Source organism: Lynx canadensis, chromosome F2, assembly GCF_007474595.2.
Source record: "Lynx canadensis isolate LIC74 chromosome F2, mLynCan4.pri.v2, whole genome shotgun sequence".
Lineage (NCBI taxonomy): Eukaryota > Metazoa > Chordata > Mammalia > Carnivora > Felidae > Lynx > Lynx canadensis.
The window spans coordinates 36,729,977-36,749,785 of NC_044320.2; the positions used below are offsets into that span (position 1 = coordinate 36,729,977).

Consider the following 19,809-nt stretch of genomic DNA (forward strand, 5'->3'; position numbering starts at 1 on the left):
AGAAGTAATAAATGGGCTTTCCGATTGTTTGGTAAACCAATTAATGAAGAGAAGTGCATTCTATGAACACACTGGGAAAAGATTTAAATTCTTTCCTGATTTGGCACAATTTACAGGCATCGATGAAGATATTTTAAACTCAACCCAAACCACAAGGAAGACATCCATGATGAATTGGTTAATAAATGTCATCAATTCAAAGAGTAGTTAATGCATTGGTAGTTAATGCACAAGAAAATGTGGAATGCCTTGAAATCATAATTCTTTTTTAAATTTTTATTATTTTTGTTTTTTAAGTAGGCTCCAAGTCCCAGATGCGGGACCCACCCTGCGCTTGAACTCACCATCCTGATCAAGACCTGAGCTGAGATCTAGAGTCAGTCGTTTAACCAGCTGAGTGTGTGAGTGTGTGTGTGTGTGTGTGTGTGTGTGTATGTATTTTTTTTTAAGTTCCCAGTAAATTAATTTCTAACCATCCCACCACCCACCACATTTTCAATGAGTTTTGGCTGTATACAAGTTGCATTTAGTCCAGGAATCTTAGAAAAGTGGGATGTAAATATTCAAACCGTTTTTGAGAAAAAAACAAACAAACAAACAACAACTTCGCATCATATTTTAGAATTAGAGCAGTCACGACTATGTCCATTTGGGTTATTACATTAGACTTACCCAGAAGCCAGTGAGTATTAGTTGATGCCTACAGCTTTTAATAAAACTGTCCTTGCTTTGAAGCCTTCATTTATCTGGAGGTGGGATGTATATTTAGAAAAAGACGTGAAAAGTGCGAAATGCTCCTGGACTCGGGTCTGAAAAGCCTCTTCTGAGGTTGTCATTCTCCTCTCCAGGCGCAGTTAATGGAGAGAGGGTTCTTTCCGAGTTTCTAGCTCAGGGCAGGCCGAGCCGCTGAGGGGGCCTCCCGCCTCCAGGGGGCGCGCCGACCGACGCGGCGTGAGGCCGCTCTGGCACAACTGGGGCTCCGCCTGTCTCGGTGGCCCGCCCCTCTCCTTCCCTCAGCCTGGAGCTGCCGCCGCCGCCGCCGCCGCCGGTGCTCGGCCTGTTCGAAGGTACTTGGACCGGGGCCCGTAGGCGGCCCCAGGACGGAACCGCTGACACCTCCCCTGCCGGCCCCGACGTACCGGAGAGCCCCGGCCGGGGGCCTGGGAGACGGGCTTTGGGGGAGTGAGTGGGGAGGCGGCCCGGGGCCCCCGCCCCTATTCGGCGACCGGAGGGAGCCAGACCGTGGCGTCGCGGGTCCGTGTTGGCTTCCCTCTGGGCCGTGCCGCCCGTGGGGGCTGGGAAAAGGCCTGCGAGGCGAGGGTTCTTGTTTGCTCTTGCGGGTAAAGGCCGTGACAGTCCGCAGGAGGAGGCAGCCCGGGTGTGCGGCCCGCGGCGGGCGGGCCTGGGGCGGGGCCCGCTCGCGATGAATCGGGCTGCCTGAGCCGCAGCCCTCCGCCGGCGCTTCGTCTTTGCGCCCGGACCCAGCGCGTGCTGTCGCGGCTTGCGCACCGCGCGACGTGGCTGGTCGTAAGGACCCTGCAGTCTAGGCGTAAGCAGCTGTTGGGGTGTGAGTGAGCGGTCCAGAATGGCACATGGCCCCGTGTTTAAAGACAGCATTTGCCTCTTAATGTGCAATGCTAGGAAGCAGGTGCTTTACCCGCCAGGCTATCCAATACAGTGCTCTGCCTCGCGGAAAAGATACATTTATTCTTTAAAACTGGCTACTGAACATCACTAGGTAAAAAAAAAAAAAAAAAAAAAAAAAAACCAACACCATTGAATAGTAACACTTCTCACTAAAGAATAACAATGGTACCAAGGAGCTCCTAGCTATAGTATCAGTGGTATAGGAATTCTAGTAATAACTGTCTTCCGAGCTTACTATGTGTCAGACGTTGTGCTGAGTGTTCGAAATACCTAATACCTCTTGCAGCAACCCTGTGAAGTTCCATTTCCAGTTTACAGACAAGGAACCGAGCACGGAGAGTCTGAGTTAACTTGTCGCCGGTCAGACAGCTAGACAAGACAGCTAGACAAGAGTGAGCTGGGATTTGAGCCTCATCTGCCTTACTCCAGTGGTCTGCTTCTGTACCTGTCACCTGTCCAGGCATGTTCTAGACGTGTTTGATTTGATTTGTAGCCTGAACTGGTTTCTCTCGCGCTTAATTTTCATGGCTATGAGCAAGGGCCCCATACCAGCTTCTTTTTAGTTTTAAAGGAGTTTCATGAGAAAACTGTTTGCTCATTAAAGGTTACAGTGGATAATAAATTAAGCTCATCGCTCCCAGTGCAGTTTGATTTGGAATAGAGTTGGGTTTATTTGGTTGTTTATGCAGTTAATTACTTCTCTTCGTTATTTGTATTTTGATACCATTTTGAATGCGTTTGCTTTGCCTTTGCAATATTATGACAGTAGTGCTGAAGGGAAATGAGAGATTTTTCAATGACAGTAAGTTCATCTCTTACTGGATGTAGGAAAGGCATTAGAGAGAGACTGAAGTAAAGAGAATGAAGAGATTTTTGCCATGTTTAGAACACATTGAGTTACTCTAAAGGATAAAGACTGCACAGTTCCTATGAACGTCAGAAGGGATGTCCTATTTCCCATGTGGAAAGAGGTTGGATATTATCGTCTCCCAAATCCCTTCGCCTTATCAGCATCCAAGAGTTTGCGTATTCAGCATTCTTGTAGCAACTGTATATTGAGTGCCTTCCATGGCCAGGCACTGTTCTACACACTGGGGATGGAAGAGTGAACAAAGGAAAATCTTTGTCCTCATGGAGCTAACTTTCCACTGGAGGAATGTGCGGGTGGGTACAATAAACAAAATAATTAAAAAAAATTTTTTTTAATGTTTATTTATTTTTGAGAGAGAGACAGAGTGTGAGTGGGGAGGAGCAGAGAGACAGGGAGACCCAGAATCGGAAGCAGGCTCCGGGCTCTGAGCTGTCAGCACAGAGCCTGACACGGGGCTCGAACTCACGAACCGCGAGATCATGACCTGAGCCGAAGTCGGACGCTTAACTGACTGAGCCACCCAGGTGCCCCTAAACAAAATAATTTTTAAGAATTAAAATAAAATATATCCAGTCAGATGGTAACAGTTGCTAAGAAGAAAAATAAAGCAGGGAAGGGGGATAGGAAGAACCAGAGAAGAAACAGATGTAGTTTTAAAATAAGGAACGGCGTCATGGAGATTTTTGAACAAAACCTGAGGGAGTGAGGGACAGCTTCGGAGCTATCTAGGGAAGAGTATACCAGGCAGGTGCTGAAGCCCAGAAACTGTCAGTCTTACTGGAGGACCAGCAAAAGGAGGCCAGCAGGTTTGAGCAGAGTGAGGGAGGGTGGGGTGGGATCTGAGAGCTAAACTGGCCTTGGTAAAGACCTTGGCTTTTTCTCTGAGTGAGGAGGGGAGTGGATGGAAGGTTTTGAGCAGAGGAGTTGGGGGATCTGACTCAACATTGTTTTGTTGTTTTTTGTTTTAATTTAACATTTATTTATATTAGAGAGCAAGATAGAGCGCAAGCAGGGGAGAGGCAGAGAGGGAGACGGAGACAGAATCCAAAGCAGGCTCCAGGCTCTGAGCGGTCAGCACCGAGCCTGATGTGGGGCTTGAGCCCACGAGCCTGAGATCATGCCCTGAGCCAAAGTCAGATGCTCAACCAACTGAGCCACCCAGGTGCCTCTCTGACCCAGTGTTTTTAAAGGATCGCTCTGGCTGCTGTGTTTAGAATCAATTGTTGGGGCAAGGATGGAGCAGGGAGACTGGTTAGGAGGTTGGTTCAGAAATCCAAGTGAAAAGGTGATGGGCGCTCAGACCAGGTGGTATCTGCCAGAATTTACGGATGGACTGGATGTGGAGTGCGGGACTAAAAGAGGAAGCATGACTCGAAGGCCTCTGGCCTGCTGTTGGAAGGATGGAGTTGCTGTTTACTGAGATGGGGAAGATTTGAGGGTGGAGAGATAAGGGGAGGTGAGTGGGATGGCAATCAAGAGTTTCGTTTTAGATGTGTCAGATTTAAGATGCCTGTTCAAATGAGGCTGTAGGAGGCTGGAGTTCAAGGGAAAGATCCTGACTCGAAATAGAAATTTGGGAGTCATTAGCAAATAGATAGTGTTTAGAACCATGAGATTGTATGAGATCTGGTCTAAAGAAAAGAGGATTGAGCTCTGGGCTTTGTGGAAAGATGATTGGTGAGATTAAGATCTTCCTGAGGAGGAGAAGCCTTTGGAGATAGGAGTGTGGAGTGTTAGAAGCCAAGTGAAGAGAGTGTTTCAGGAAGGAGAAAGTGATCATCTGTGTCCTGCTCGTTGGAGAAGTCATGTAGATGAGGATGGTGAAATGGCCAGTGGATTTAGCAACGCAAAGGTCATCGGTGATCGTGCAGAAGCACTTTCAGGAGAACAGTGAGGGAGAAAAACTAGTCTAAAACCCGGTTTACAGAGAAAATAGGAGAGGGATTGGAGTCTACAAGTATAGACAACTCTGCAGAGGAGGTTAGCTGTACATTTTCCATATATAATTTGAAAGCACTGTAGTCATTTCCATAGTAAATAATTTTATTTCCACCTTCGCTTACTTAGCAACTAGACTTGGATTATTTTATCAATGACTGGTGGAAAGAAATACTACTACTACTGGTAATAATTTTCAGTGGTATGCCTTTCTTCATGTGGAGCTGATGAACCTCTTTTGGTGCAGAATTTTTCATTAACTCCATGTTGACTTTTCTTTTGTTATTCACCCTTTAAAAATGAAAGAACTTTGGAGATTGTCACTATGCTATGGAAATTGTCATACCAAATTTGCTTAGTACCATTCTACTAAAGACTTTTCCTAGATGTCTTACAAGGAAAATAGAGAATTAGATCGTGTGTAGGCATTTCATAAAGAACTCTTTTGTGTTGTGTGTAAAAGATTTACCTATTTAATATAATTTTTGATATTAAAACTTAACTTTATGGTTATATCTTTGTAATAAAAATCCTTTTTTTTTCTAAACCAATACATAAACATTAGAATGATCAACTTAACTTAAACTTTATATATGAAAACTAAAATCATTGACAAAGGAGCTTCTAATTTACAGATTAAAAAGATGCTTGTTCCTTTTTCTTCCAGCTTTATTGAGGTATTGGTGACAAATAAAAATTGTATATATTTAGCTAGCACAGCATGATTCTTTAAGGGGTACAATGTGATGATTTAGTATTCTTTATCTGTGTTTTTAAAATTTTTTTAATGTTTATTTTTGAGAGAGAGAGAGAGAGAGAGAGAGTGCAAGCAAGTGAGGGAGAGGCAGAGAGAGAGGGAGACACAGAATCCAAAGCAGGCTCCAGGGTCTGAGTTGTCATCACAGAGCCTGATGTGGGGCTCAAACTCAGGAGCCTCGAGATCATGACCTGAGCTGAAGTCGGACACTTAACCAACTGAGCCATCCAGGCACCCCTTGGTATTCTTATATACTTATGTGAAATGATTACCACAATCAAGTTAATTAATACATCTATCACCTCACGCAGTTACGTGTGTGTATTAAGGCACTTAATATCTACTCAGCAAATTTCAAGTACACAATACAGTATTACCAACTATAATCAGCATACTGTACATTAGAATCTCAGAACTTAGGGTGCCTGGGTGGCTCAGTTGGTTAAGCATCCAACTTCAGCTTCAGGGCATGGTCTCTCAATTCATGGGATCGGGCCCCATGTCGGGTTCTTTGCTGACAGCAACGGAACATTCTTGGGATTCTCTGCCTTCTCAAATAAAGTCTTAAAAATAAGTAAAATAAATAAAAAGAACCTCGGAATTTAGTCATCTTGAAACTGAACATTTGTACGCTTTAACCGATATCTTTTCCTCTACCCTTCAGTCCCAGACAACCACCATTCTATTTTCTGGTTCTTTGAGTTAGGCTTTTTAAAATTCCACATATGGGGCGTCTGGGTGGCTCAGTCAGTTAAGCATCCAGCTTTGGCTCAGGTCATGATCTCATGGTTCATGGGTTCAAGCCCCACATCAGGCTCTGTGCTGACAGCTCAGAGCCTGGAGCCTGCTTTGGATTCTGTCTCCGTCTGTCTCTGCCTCTCCCCTGCTTGCACTCTCTCTCTCTCTCAAAAATAAATAATTGAACATTTTAATTCCACATATAAATAGGATCATACAGTATTTGTCTGTGTCTGGCTTATTTCACTTAGTATAATGTCCTCCATGTTTAATCATGGTATTGTAAATGATAGATTTTCCATATTTTTTTTTTATGTCTGAATAGTATTCCATTGTGTGTGTGTGTGTGTGTATTATTTGTCAACTAATACTTGGGTTATTTACACATTTTGGTTATTATGAATAATGGAGAGAGAATCCCCAGCAGGCTCCATGCTGTCAGTGCAGAGCCCAAGGTGGGGCTTGATCTCATGCCCCATGAGGTCATGACCTGGGCCAAAATCAAGAGTCCAGCACTTAACTGACTGAGCCATCCAGGTGCCCCAGTGCTGTTTAGTTTTTCTGAAGCTTGTCTTTGTTCACTAGGATTGTTGCACTTCCTCCAAGGAAGAGTTTAGAAACCTTAAATACTTATTTATTATTATTGTTATTGCCAGTAATTATTAGAGAAACAAAACAATTCTAAGACCAAACCATGTTTGACAAACAGACATATACCCATCTGATTAAAAAAAGGGACAGTTTGTTGTTGTTTTTTTTTTATTTTTATTTAAAAAAATTTTTTTTAACGTTTATTTATTTTTGAGACAGAGAGAGACAGAGCATGAATGGGGGAGGGTCAGAGAGAGGGAGACACAGAATCTGAAACAGGCTCCAGGCTCTGAGCTGTCAGCACAGAGCCTGATGAGGGACTTGAACTCATGGACCACGAGATCATGACCTGAGCTGAAGTCGGCCGCTTAACCGACTGAGCCACCCAGGCGCCCCCAGTTTGTTGTTTTCTAGTTCTCTGTCCTTTAACCATAAACACATATATACCAAAGAAATACTGATATTTGTATGTATTCAACAAGCTAGCCAATAAGTGGCACTTGTTTTTTTCCTGGAAGTTTGTGCCTCTTAATCCCCTTCACCTCTTGCCCATTTCCCCCACTCCCCTCACCTCTGGCAACCACCAGTTCTCTCTATTTATGTCTGTTTCTGTTTGTTTGTTTTAAATTCCACATATAAGTGATCATATGGTTTTTGTCCGTCTGATTTATTTCACTTAGCATAATACCCTGTAGGTCTTCCCATGTTGTTACAAATGGCAAGATCTCATTCTTTTTTACATAGCTGAGTAATATTCCATTGTATGTGTATGTAAACACACACACACACACACACACACACACACACACACACACACACAACCCGTATCTTCTTTATCCAAACACACACAACCCATATCTTCTTTATCCATTCATCTATAGATGGACACGTGGGTTGCTTCCTTATCTTGGCTATTGTAAATAATGCTTCAATAAACATAGGGGTGCATATATCTTTTCAATTTAGTGTTTTTATTTTCTTTGGGTAAATAGCCAGCATTGGAGTTACTAGATCATATGGTATTTTTATTTTTAATTTTTGGAGGACTCTCCATACTGTTTTCTATAGTGGCTGCACGAATTTGCATTCCCACCAACAGTGCAGGCGGGGTCCCTTTTCTCTATATCCTTGCCAACATTTGTTATTTCTTGTCTTTCTGTTCCTAGCCATTCTGACTGGTGTGAGGTGATACCTCGTTGTTTTGATTTACATTTCCCTGATGATTAGTGATGTTGAGCAGCTTTACATTATTTGTCTCTGGCCATCTGTATGTCTTTGGAAAAATGTCTATTCAGGTTCTTTGCCCATTTTTAAGTTGGATTATTTGTCTTTTTTGGTGTTGAGTTCTATAAGTTCTATATATATTAGATATTAGCCTCTTATTAGGTAATATCATTTGCAAATATCTTCTCCCATTCAGTAGATTGCCTTTTGTTTTGTTGATGGTTTCTTGTGCAAAAGCTTTTTACTATGGTGTAATCCCAATAGTTTATTTTTGCTTTTGTTTCCCTTCCCTGAGGAGACATATCTATGAAAATGTTGCTAAGTACTAATAGGTAGTACATTTCATAAATTTCTGAATACGGTCAATTAAAAGATACGTGCACAATGCTATTTAGGGATGGTAGCAAGTGAGTCAGAAAGAAATGCAAGAACACAAATTCGTAGTTTATTTAGCTAATTTTTCCACGTTGGGTCTTTATGAGACTAGATACTCTTCTATATTTTACTTTTTAAATTCAGTATATCAGGGGCGCCTGGGTGGCTCAGCCGGGTGAGCATCCGACTTCGGCTCAGGTCACAATCTCACGGTTCATGAGTTCGGGCCCCACATCAGGCTCTGTGCTCACAGCTCGGAGCCTGGAGCCTGCTTTGGAGTCTGTGACTCCCTGTGTCTCTCTACCCCTCCCTCACTCATGCTCTCTCTGTCTCTGTCTCTCTCAAAAATAAATAAACATTAAAAAAAAATTAAACTCAATATATTAAAGCTAGCCAAATATCCTATATATTTTATCTTATTAATTACGATGTCTTTTTCTCCCCCTTTAACCAAAGTTTAATTTTAAAGTAATGTCCTGGGGGGTGCCTGGGTGGCTCAGGTGATAAGCATCTGACTTTGGCTTAGGTCATGATCTCATGGTTTGTGAGTTCGAGCCCCACTTCGGGTAAAAAATACGAGCCCAGCTTTGAGTGAGCCCTGCTTCTCTCTCTCCATCTCTCCCCCTCTCCCCCTCTCTCTCTCCCTCTCTCCCTCTCTCCCCCTCTCTCTCTCCCTCTCTCCCCCTCTCCCCCTCTCCCCCTCTCCATCTCTCCCCCTCTCCCTTTCCCTCCCTCCTTTGTCTCCCTCCCTCACTCCCTTTATCTCTCTCTCTCTCTCTCTCTATGTGCCCCTCTTGGGATTCTCTCTCTCCCTCTGCCCTCACTTACTTGCACCCTCTCTCACTCAAAATAATAATAATAACAATAATAATAATAAATATCCTGAGTGTAACATTGTTGGAAGAATTTAGGCATTTGTAACTTTGGTGGCACTTTCAGTCCTAACATCAGTCATTTTTTTTCCAGTTGCCAACTGACACTGCTTCTTCAAGTCTCTCTGCCGTTCCCCATCTTTTGGCTGTGTTTTGCCTGTTAACTGTTACATTGATTTTTTTCTTAAAAACAAAAACTGGTATTCCCTATAAAGAGTTTTCCCACAGTGAGCGTATTTTTATCTCACTTGTTTATTCAGAGTATCTTTTTAGCTTGTTCTGCTGGTTATCTCCATGGTCAGTTCCTAGAATTTACCTAGTGCTCTGTCAGCATCCGATCCCTTGTGCTATTTGTTCCATTTAGATGTGGGTTTTCTTAGACCATAATTCAGTTCATCTCATTCTTGAAGAGAGTTTGGTATCATTACACCCCACCCTTCCTTTGACCTTCGTCTTTTGCTGAAACATGGAACACAAACAATATGTTTTCCTTCTTGGAAAGCAGTGACAGGCGCATGTAGCAGTAGGTTAGGTATCAAGTAGTAATGACCACTTTAGATTCTGTGTCATTTAAATATTTGACTCTAAGTAACAGAAAACCCAATTTAAATTGTCTTAATATAAAAGGTACTTTATTAATGCCTGTATTTAAAAAGTCCAGAGTTAATAATGTGCTTTAAGTGAGGTTTAATCAAGGCTTGATTCCATTTCTCTATCTACTCTTTGTGCAGGCTGTATGTGTGTGTGTGTACATGTGTGTGTATGTGTGCACATGTATATAAAATATATGTCAAAATGACTAAAGCAGTTTTAGGTGTTTACATACCATATTTTCAGGAAAAAAAGATAATGTATCACTCTAACATTCCAAGCAGAGTCTTACTGGACTTGTCACATGTCCACCTCTAAAGAAACACTACAGCTGGGGGAATGTAATTATTACATGGCTTAAAATAATCAGGGATGACCCTTTCAAGGCATATGGGCAGTGAAAAGTTATACCGTTGGGTACTATAGGCAGCAGAAGGTAAGAATGGATACTAGATAGGCAGCCGACGTGTCCACTACAATGACACTGGGCATCTGAGGATAGAGAAACACATATAGGGACGCCTGGATGGCTCAGTCGGTTAAACGTCTGACTTCAGCTAAGGTCATGATCTCATGCTTGGTGAGTTTGAGTCTCACGTCAGGCTCTGCGCTGACAGCTGGGAGCCCACTTCAGATTCTCTTGCTCCCCCCCCCCCCCCGTGCCTCCCCAGCTTGCATGCATGTGCGTGCTCTCTCTCTAGAAAATAAACATAAAAGAAAAACACATAATTAGTTTTAGATCGAAATGGTTTGTTAAGTTCATATTTCAGCACATGGCCATAATTGATCAAACATAAAAAGAGGAAGCCAGAAAGATGTAGTCAGAGCAGTAAATAAATTAAACACGGATCCTAAAACCTAAAACTTAAGTGGGGTTACAGCTTCAAGTCAAGGCCTTGGGTAGAGATTCCCGGAGCACAGGAGGAGTCCCAGTAAAACTGTTGGCTGCTGCCAGAACCAGATGGCTTCAGGAAGCTGGACCTGGCAAGGCACAACATGGCAGTCTCCCGGCCAGGAACTGAACTGGACTTTGGCTCTGGAACTAAGTCTGTAATAGCCCCACTATCACTGAGAGACAAGAGCTCAAACTTACCTTTTATAAGACCTGGTTCTGAACTACATTCCCAGGTGGCAAGGCAGAGGCAGCTCTCAGAGGGAGTAAGCACAGGGGGAGAAGGAATGGGGAACAGAAACAACTAAACCTTTGTCTCAAAATAAGCTTGCAGCACCAATTCCAAAAGGAATGAAGATCTAATGCTAAGAAAAACTCACCCAGTGATATTAGCATTGGAACACAAATTCAATTCTGATGCAAAGAATTTTAGGAAACCATCCAACAGACTTGTAAGTGTCTATATACTGAAAGAGAAAAAGGATTCATTTATTAAAAATGAACAGTAAATTATGAAACAAAAAGTAACAAGAACAGGTAGATATGAAGAATTAATTACAACTCTTAGAAATGAAAAGTTACAGTAGTTGAAATCCTTTTTTATCTTTTTACTTATTTTTTATTTTATTTATTCTCAAGTTGGCTAACATAAAGTGTAGTCTGGCTTCAGGAATAGCTTCCGGTGATTTGTCACTTAAATCCACCCAGTGCTCATCCCAACAAGTGCCCTCCTTAATGCCCATCCCATTTTCCCCACTCCCATCAACCCTCAATATATTCTCTGTATTTAAGTGGCTCTTATGGTTTGCCTCCCTCTGTTTTTATCTTATTTTTACTACCCTTCCTCTATGTTCATCTGTTAAGTTTCTCAAATGCCACATGAGTGAAATCATATGATCTTTCTCTGACTTATTTTGCTTATTTCTATCCACATTGTTGCAGATGACAAGATTTCATTCTTTTTCATTGCCAAATAGTATTCCATTGTATGTATATACCACATCTTTATCCATTCGTCAGTTGATGGACATTTGGGCTCTTTCCATAATTTGGCTATTGTTGATAGTGCTGCTGTAAACATTGGGGTGCATGTGCCCCTTTGAATCCACACTCCTGTATCCTTTGGATAAATTCCTAGTAGTGCAGTTGTTGGGTTGTAGGGTAATTCTATTTTTAATTTTTTGAGGAACCTCCACATTGTTTTCTAGAGTGGCTGTACCAGCTTGCATTCCCACCAACAGCACAGGAGGGATCCCCTTTCTCCACATGCTCACAAACATCTGTTGTATCCTGAGTTGTTAATTTTAGCCACTCTGACCAATATGAGGTGTTGTCTCAGTGTGGTTTTGATTTGTATTTCCCTGATGATGAGCGATGTTGAACATCTTGTCACGTGTCTGTTTGCCATTTGGGTGTCTTCTTTGGAAAAGTGTCTATTTCATGTCTTCTGCCCATTTCGTCACTGGATTATTTGTTTTTCAGGTGCTGAGTTTGTTAAATTCTTTATAGATTTTGGATACTAATCCTTTTAATCTGTCATTTGCAAATATCTACTCCCATTTCGTCAGTTGCCTTTTTTGCTGATTGTTTCCTTCGCTTTGCAGAGGTTTTTTATCTTGATGAGGTCCCAGTTGTTCATTTTTGCTTTTATTTCCCTTGCCTTCAGAGACATGTCAAGTAAGAAGTTGCTGTGGCCAAGGCCAAAGAGGTTGCTGTCTGTTTTCTCCTGTAGGATTTTGATAGTTTCCTGTCTCACATTTAGGTCATTCATCCATTTTGAATTTAATTTTTGTGTATGGTGTAAAAAAGTGGTCCAGTTTCATTCTTCTGCATGTCACTGTCCAGTTCTCCCAGCACCATTTGCTAAAGAGACTGTCTTTTTTCCATTGGGTACTCCCTCCTGCTTTGTCAAAGATTAGTTGGCCATATATTTGTGGGTCCATTTTTGGGTTCTCTATTCTATTCCATTGTGTCTGTTTTTGTGCCAGTACCATACTGTCTTGATGATTACAGCTTTGTAATACAGGCTAAAGCCTGGGATTGTGATACCTCCAGCTTTGGTTTTCTTTTCTAACATTACTTTGGCTATTTGGGGTCTTTTGTAGTTTTTTACAAGTTTTAGGATTGTTTTTTCAAGCTCTGTGAAGAATGCTGGTGCAATTTTGATTGGGATTGCATTGAATGTGTAGATTGCTTTGGATAGTATCGACATTTTAACAATATTTGTTCTTCTAATCCATGAGCATGGAATGTTTTTTCATTTCTTTGTGTCTTCTTCAGTTTCTTTCATAAGCTTTCTGTAGTTTTCAGTGTACAGATCTTTTACCTCTTTAGTTAGGTTTCTCCCTAGTTATTTTATGTTTTTTTATGCAATTGTAAATGGGATTGATTCCCTGATATCTCTTTCTGTTGCTTCATTATTGGTGTGTAGAAATGCAGCTGATTTCTGTACATTGATTTTATATTCTGTGACTTGGCTAAATTCTTGTGTCAGCGCTAGCAGTTTTTTTGGTGGAGTCTTTTGGGTTTTCCATGTCGAGTATCATGTCATCTGCAAAGGGTGAAAGTTTGGCTTCTGTTTTGCCAGTTTGGATGCCTTTTATTTCATGTGGTTGTCTGATTACTGAAGCTAGCACTTTCAACACTATGTTAAACAACAGTGTTGAGAGTGAACATCCCTGTCATGTTCCTGATCTTAGTGGGAAAGCTCTCAGTTTTTCCCCATTGAGAATGATATTAGCTGTGGACCTCTCATATATGGCTTTTATGATGTTAAGGTATGTTCCTTCTATCCTGACTTTCTTGAGGGTTTTTATTAAGAATGGATGGTGTATTTTGTCAAATGCTTTTTCTGCATCTGTTGACAGGATCATATGGTTCTTATCCTTTCTCCTTTTAATGTGAAGTATCGTGTTGATTGATTTGCAAGTGTTGAACCAGTCCTTCAGCCCAGGAATGAGTCCCACTTGATCATGGTGAATAATTCTTTTAATTTACTGTTGAATTCGATTTGCTAGTATCTTATTGAGAACTTTTGCATCCAGGTTCATCAGGGATATCGCCTATAATTCTCCTTATTAGTGGGCTCTTTGGTTTTGGAATCATCGTAATGCTGGCTTCATAGAATCATTCTGGAAGCTTTCCTTATGTTTCTGTTTTTTGGAACAGTTTGAAAAGAATAATTATTAACACTTCTTTAAATGTCTGGTAGAATTCCCCTGGCCCAGGGGAAACCATCTGGCCCAGGACTCTTATTTGTTGGGAGATTTTTGATACCCAGTTCAATTTCTTCACTGTTCAAATTTTTCTTCACTGGGACTGTTCAAATTTTCTGTTTCTTCCTGTTTGAGTGTTGGTAGTGTGTGGGTGTCTAGAAATTTGTCCATTTCTTCCAGATTGTCCAATTTGTTGACATATAATTTTTCAGAGTGTTCTCTAATAATTGCTTATATTCTGTGGTGTTGGTTGTCATCTCTCCTGTTTCATTCCTGATTTTATCTATTTGGGTTTTCTCTCTTTTGAGAAGTCTAGCCATGGGTTCATCAATTTTGTTCATTCTTTCAAAAAACCAGTTCTTAGATTCATTGATGTGTTCTGGTTTTTTGTTTGTTTGTTTTTTGGTTGTTGTTGTGTTTTTGTTTTTGTTTTTGTTTGCTTCTATATTATTTCTGCTCTCATATTTATTATTTCTGTTCTTCTGCCGGCTTTGGACTTTCTTTGCTGCTGCCTTTGTAGCTCCTTTAGGTGGAAAGTTAGGTTGTGTATTTGGGACCTTTCTTGCTTCTTGAGATAGGCCTGAATTGCAATGTATTTTCCTCTTACAACTGCCTTTGCTGCATCCCAAAGGGTTTGGACTGTCATGTTTTCATTTTCACTTGCTTCCATATATTTTTTAATTTCTTCTTTAATTGCCTGGTTGACCATTCATTCCTTAGTAGGATGTTCTTTAACCTCCCTGTATTTGGAGGCTTTCCACATTTTTTTCTTGTAGTTAATTTCAAGTTTCATGGCAGTGTGAGCTGAAAATATGCATGATATGATCTCAGTCTTTTTATACTTGTTGAGGGCTACCTTGTAACCCAGTGTGTGATCTGTTTTGGAGAATGTTCATGTGCACTCGAGAAGAATGTGTATTCTACTTTAGGATGAAAAGTTCTGAATATATCTGTTAAATCCATCTGGTCCAATGTGTCATTCAGATCTGTTGTTTCCATATTGATTTTCTGCCTGTATGATCTGTTCGTTGTTGTAAGTGGAGTATTAAAGTCCCGTACAATCATGGTATTATTATGTATACATTTGTTTATGGTTGTGATTGATATATGTATTTGGGTGCTTTCACATTGGGGGCATGAACATTTACAATTGTTAGCTCTTGATGGATAGACTCCTAAATAATGATATAATGCCCTTTTTCATCTCTTGTTACAGTCTTTGTTTTAAAATCTAGTTTGTCTGACATAAGTATGGCTACTCTGGCTTTCTTTTGCCATCCAGTAGCATGATAGATGGTTCTCCATCCCCTCACTTTCAATCTGCAGATGTCCTTAGGACTAAAATGAGTCTCTTGTAGGCAGCATATAGATGGATCTTGTTTGTTTTGGGTTTTGTTTTTGTTTTTCTTTTTGTTTTTATCCATTCTGATACCCTGTGTCTTTTGATTGGGATAGTTAGTCCATTTACATTCAGAGTGATAATTGAAAGATATGTATTTAGTGTCGTTGTGTTAACTATAGCTTTCATGCTTGTGGTGATGTCTCTTGTCCTCTGTAGTCTTTGCTGCTTTTCACTCACAGAGTCCCCATTAGGATCTCCTGCAGGGCAGGTTTAGTGGTCATGAACTCCCTTAGTTTTTGTTTGTCTAGGAAAGCCTTTATCTCTCCTTCTATTCTGAACGACAGAATATCCTTACTGGATAAAGGATTCTTGGCTGCGTATTTTTCCTATTCACCACATTGAATATTTCCTTTCACTCCCTTCTGGCCTACCAAGTTTCAGTTGGCAGGTCTGCTACTACCCTTATGTGTCTACCCTTGTAGGTTAAGGCTCTTTTGTCCCTAGCTGCTTTCAGAATTCTCTCTTTATCTTTGTATTTTGCCAGTTTCACTATGATGTGTTGTGGTATTGACCTGTTTTGTTGATTTTGAAAGTTCTCTGTGTCTCTTGGACTTGGATGCCTGTTTCCTTCCCTAGATTAGAGAAGTTCTCAGCTATAATTTGTTCAAATAAACCTTCTGCCCCTTTCTCTCTCTCTTCTTCTGGAACTCCTATGATACCGATATTGTTTTGTTTCATTGAATCACTTAGGTCTCTAATTCTTCCCTCGTGGTCTAGTAATTTCCATTCCCTCTTTTTTTCAGCTTCATAATTTTCCATAATATCATCATCTATTTCACCTGTTCTCTCCTCTGTTTCTTTTATCTTTGCCGTTACTGTCTCTAGTTTATTTTGTGTCTCATTTATAGCATTTCTTATTCATCATGACTATTTCTTAGCTCTTTAGTCTCTGTAGCAATAGATTCTCTGCTGTTTTCTATGCTTTTTTCAAGCCCAGCTATTAGTTTTATGACTATTATTCTAAATTCTTGTTCAGATATATTGTTTATACCTGTTTTGAGAAATTCTCTGGCTATCATTTCTTGATGGATTTTCTTATGAGAATTCTTCTGTTTCATCATTTTGGCTAGGTTTTTGTCTTTTGTGTGTTTTAATAGCTTGTTGTGTGTCCTGCACATACTACTGCAAGTACTCCTGCAAGTACTACTATATTAAAAATGGGTCATACACTGTCCAAGGCCTGGCACTTCAGGAAGTGTTTTTCACAGTGCGTTGTGTTTCGACTGCTCTATCCACTTGGTCAGTCCTCTGCAAAACTCCTCCTTGCTTGTAGTGGTGGAGCGTTTGGACCTTCAACCAGGTGTGCTTTGATTTGTTGGTTGAAGTAAGCCTGGAAAAAAGGAAAGGGGGGTGGGAAGCCTGATCCCATACAAAGAGAAAGACAAAAGGGACAGAAAAAAGACCAAGCAGAGAATAAACAACAACAACAAAACCCAAAAACCTATAAGGCTTAATGCAGAGAGAGAGAGAGAGAGAGAGAGAGAGAGAAAGGAAAATAAAGGAGACATAGAAAAGGTGTAAAAAGAATAGAGTAAAAATGCCTAAACAAACAAAATAGAAAAAAATTATATATATAATAAGATTTGACCAAAAACCAAATCAGAAACTATGAGCCTGATTTCAAAAGAAAAAAAGTATAGGGTAGAAAGAAAATGAAGAAAAGCAAAAGACAGACTAACACACAAAAACGCAAGACAGTGGTCTGTTGGTGCCTGGGACCAGTGACTGTGCTCCTGTGGAGAAGAGGCCATCTGGTTGGCTCAGTGTCAGTCCTACTCCAGTAGGTGAGCAGTTACCAGGCACAGAGGGGCAGGGTTTGATGTAAGTGTCCCACCTCCACTGGGGGAGCTCTGCTACTCCCTGAAACCCCACCATGTTGGCGATGGGGATCGAAATGGCAACATCCCAATCTCTCCTCCCCAGACTGGGTGTTTCAAACCACACTGTTCAGGCAACCCTCACAAGTAGCATGGGCGGTCAGCTTGTCCTGCTCCACAGTCCCCTGTGCCTCCTAGGTGCTCGGCTGGGATTCAAAACCCGATGTCTTAAAGGGCCCTACACCAACTGGATCCTGTTTTGGTACATAGCGCCACTCAACCCTGCCGATAAAAGGCCTTTAGCTGGTGCCTGTGGGGTCTTTTGTCCTTGGGGAGGCAATACACCCTCTTCCCACCATACTCAAGGGAGGGGTCTGTTCTCTCCCAGTGCACCTGGGAGCCCCTGAGATCACTGCTGCACCCTGGGGGTGGCTCCCCTCCCCCACAGGAGCACACACATGGCAGTGTCAAAGAAAAGTCATGCAGTCTGCTGTCCACAGAAGTGTTTCTCATGTCCTAACACAGTACCGCAATTCCAGTCTCCCGGTCCCTTTTGTCTCTCCACAGAAGGGGTTTGCTCTCCTCTGTGCCTACTCTGATAAAACAGATATCTCCCCCAATTCACATACACACACCTCAGTCTGGCCAAGCTGTCTCCCTCCACCTGTGGAGATCCTTCTGCCACTCTGCAGATTGATTCCCTGGATGTTCCACGTGATTTGACCTCAGTACAGCTGTGTTGGAGGGAGGAGGAAAATCCCAGTCCCCCTACTTCTCCACCACCTTAACGCCTCCCTCGAGATCCTTTTCTAAAGTGTAATAACCATTTAGACTCCAACCAGCCTGAGCATAAGTGAATTAGAAGAAGGTGCTAGAAACTGCACCTGGAATGTAGCATAGAAGAACCTTTTTTTTTTTTTTGAATAAAGGATAAATTGAACATTGAGTTTCCAGCACATATCTAATAGGAAAATAGGGTTGAAAAGCTCTATTTGAAGAGAATTCGCCAGAATTCTAGAAAGGCATGAGTGCTTTACATTACAAATACATTATGAATCCCTAACATGATCAATAAATCCTCCCACGTAGACCTTAGTGAAACTGTAGAACATTAAGCAGAAAGTGAAAATTTTTAAACCAAACAAAGAAAAAAAGTCATTCCTACGCAAGAACAACAATTAGACTGAGGCAGACATCTCCTGGCCATAATAGATGCCTGGAAGCATTAGAGCCAGAGCTTCAAAGTGCTAATGCAAAGTAACTGGCAACTACAGCCTCATGATCACCTCAAAAGAATAAAGTCAAAATCGAGCCATTTGCAAATTTGCAAAGACTGGGACAGGTTACTGCTCACAGATCCTCACTGAAAGAGGTGGAGAAGTGAACTTCAGCTAGAAAGAAGAATGAATCCAGAGGGGAGGCATGGGATTTTTTTGAAAAAGAATATGATTGATAGGGGCGCCTGGGTGGCTCAGTCAGTTAAGCTTCCGACTTCGGCTCAGGTCATGATCTCACAGTTCCTGAGTTCGAGCCCCGCATCGGGCTCTGTGCTGACAGCTCAGAGCTGGAGCCTGCTTCAGATTCTGGGTCTCCCTGTCTCTCTGCCCCTCCCCCACTCATGCTCACTCTCTGTCTCTCTCAAAAATAAATAAACTTAAAAAAAAAAAAAGGAAACAAAGGTAATAATGAAAGAGATGGTAGGAAAAAAAGCCAAAAAAAAAAAAAAAGAGAAAGAAAAAGGTAATAAATACACAACACAAAATAAATGGTGGACATAAGTCCAAATACGTTAGAAATCATATAAAATGTAACTTGATTAAGTTCACCTATGGGAAAAAATTCTTCAAAACAGTTAAAAAGCAATCTAGTTTCCTGCTGTTTACCAGACATGCATGTAAGACAAAAGCTATACATAAAGGTTGATATAGAAAAATATTCCCCCAAAGTTATAAACATAGAAAGCTAAATAATGTCAAATGTTGAGGCAAGAAACATTAATAGGAAGAAGCACATTAATAAAAGTCTTCCAGGAAGATAGAGCAGTAGTGCATGTACCTAAATATAGTCTCAAAATGTAATCCAAAATTAGATGGGATTACAGAAATAACTGATAAAGCCACAATTCCTGGGGGAAAATTGTAACATTGCTTTCAGAAACTAGTATATCAGATGGCAAAATATTGGAAGAATGTAGAACATTTGCACAACAAAAGTAACAAGATTGATCAAATTTATATCGAGAGTAGAATCCTGTCTTCAACTAATATTCATACATTCTTTTCAGACATATATGGGACATTAACCAAAAGGAAGTCAATAAATTTTAATAAATCCTTGCCCAAAGGCCCATTTTCTTTTACCACAATGCAAATGAATTAGAAATTAACAAAAAGTTTTTCAAATCCCATGTTTGGGTATTTCAAATGCATTTCTATGTAATTAATAGGTTAAAGAAGACATCGCAGAAAATATATATTTAAACAACAATGTGAAATACTACATGTGAAAGTCAGTAGGGTCCAGTTGACACTTCAGTGTAAATTTATAGATTTAAATAAATTTGTTGGAAGAGTAAAAGTGAGTTAAGGGTACAAATCAAGGTAGAAAAAGAAACCACAAAACTTAAAGTAGAAAAAATAAATACATAACAAATTAACAAAAGAGAAACAAGAACCAGAAGCAATAAAACAGCAGACCTGGTTCTTTAAAAATTAAATATACAAGGGTGCCTGCATGGCTCAGTTAAGCGGCCGACTTCGGCTCAGGTTATGATCTCACGGTTTGTGGGTTCGAGCCCCGCATCAGGCTCTGTGCTGACAGCTCAGAGCCTGGAGCCTGCTTCAGATTCTGTTTCTCCCTCTCTCTCTGCTCCTCCCCCA

General features: G+C 41.0%; 1 protein-coding gene across 1 annotated transcript in view; it reads left to right on the forward strand.

Moving 5' to 3' along the window:
* Positions 1–989: 989 nt before the first annotated feature.
* The window catches only part of ANKRD46 (ankyrin repeat domain 46), a 40,947-nt gene continuing 22,127 nt past the window's right edge, over positions 990–19,809 (forward strand). Inside the window, exon 1 of the mRNA XM_030303791.1 lies at positions 990–1,067. The gene's annotated coding sequence lies outside the window, so the exon portion shown is untranslated. The remainder of the gene's footprint in view (positions 1,068–19,809) is intronic.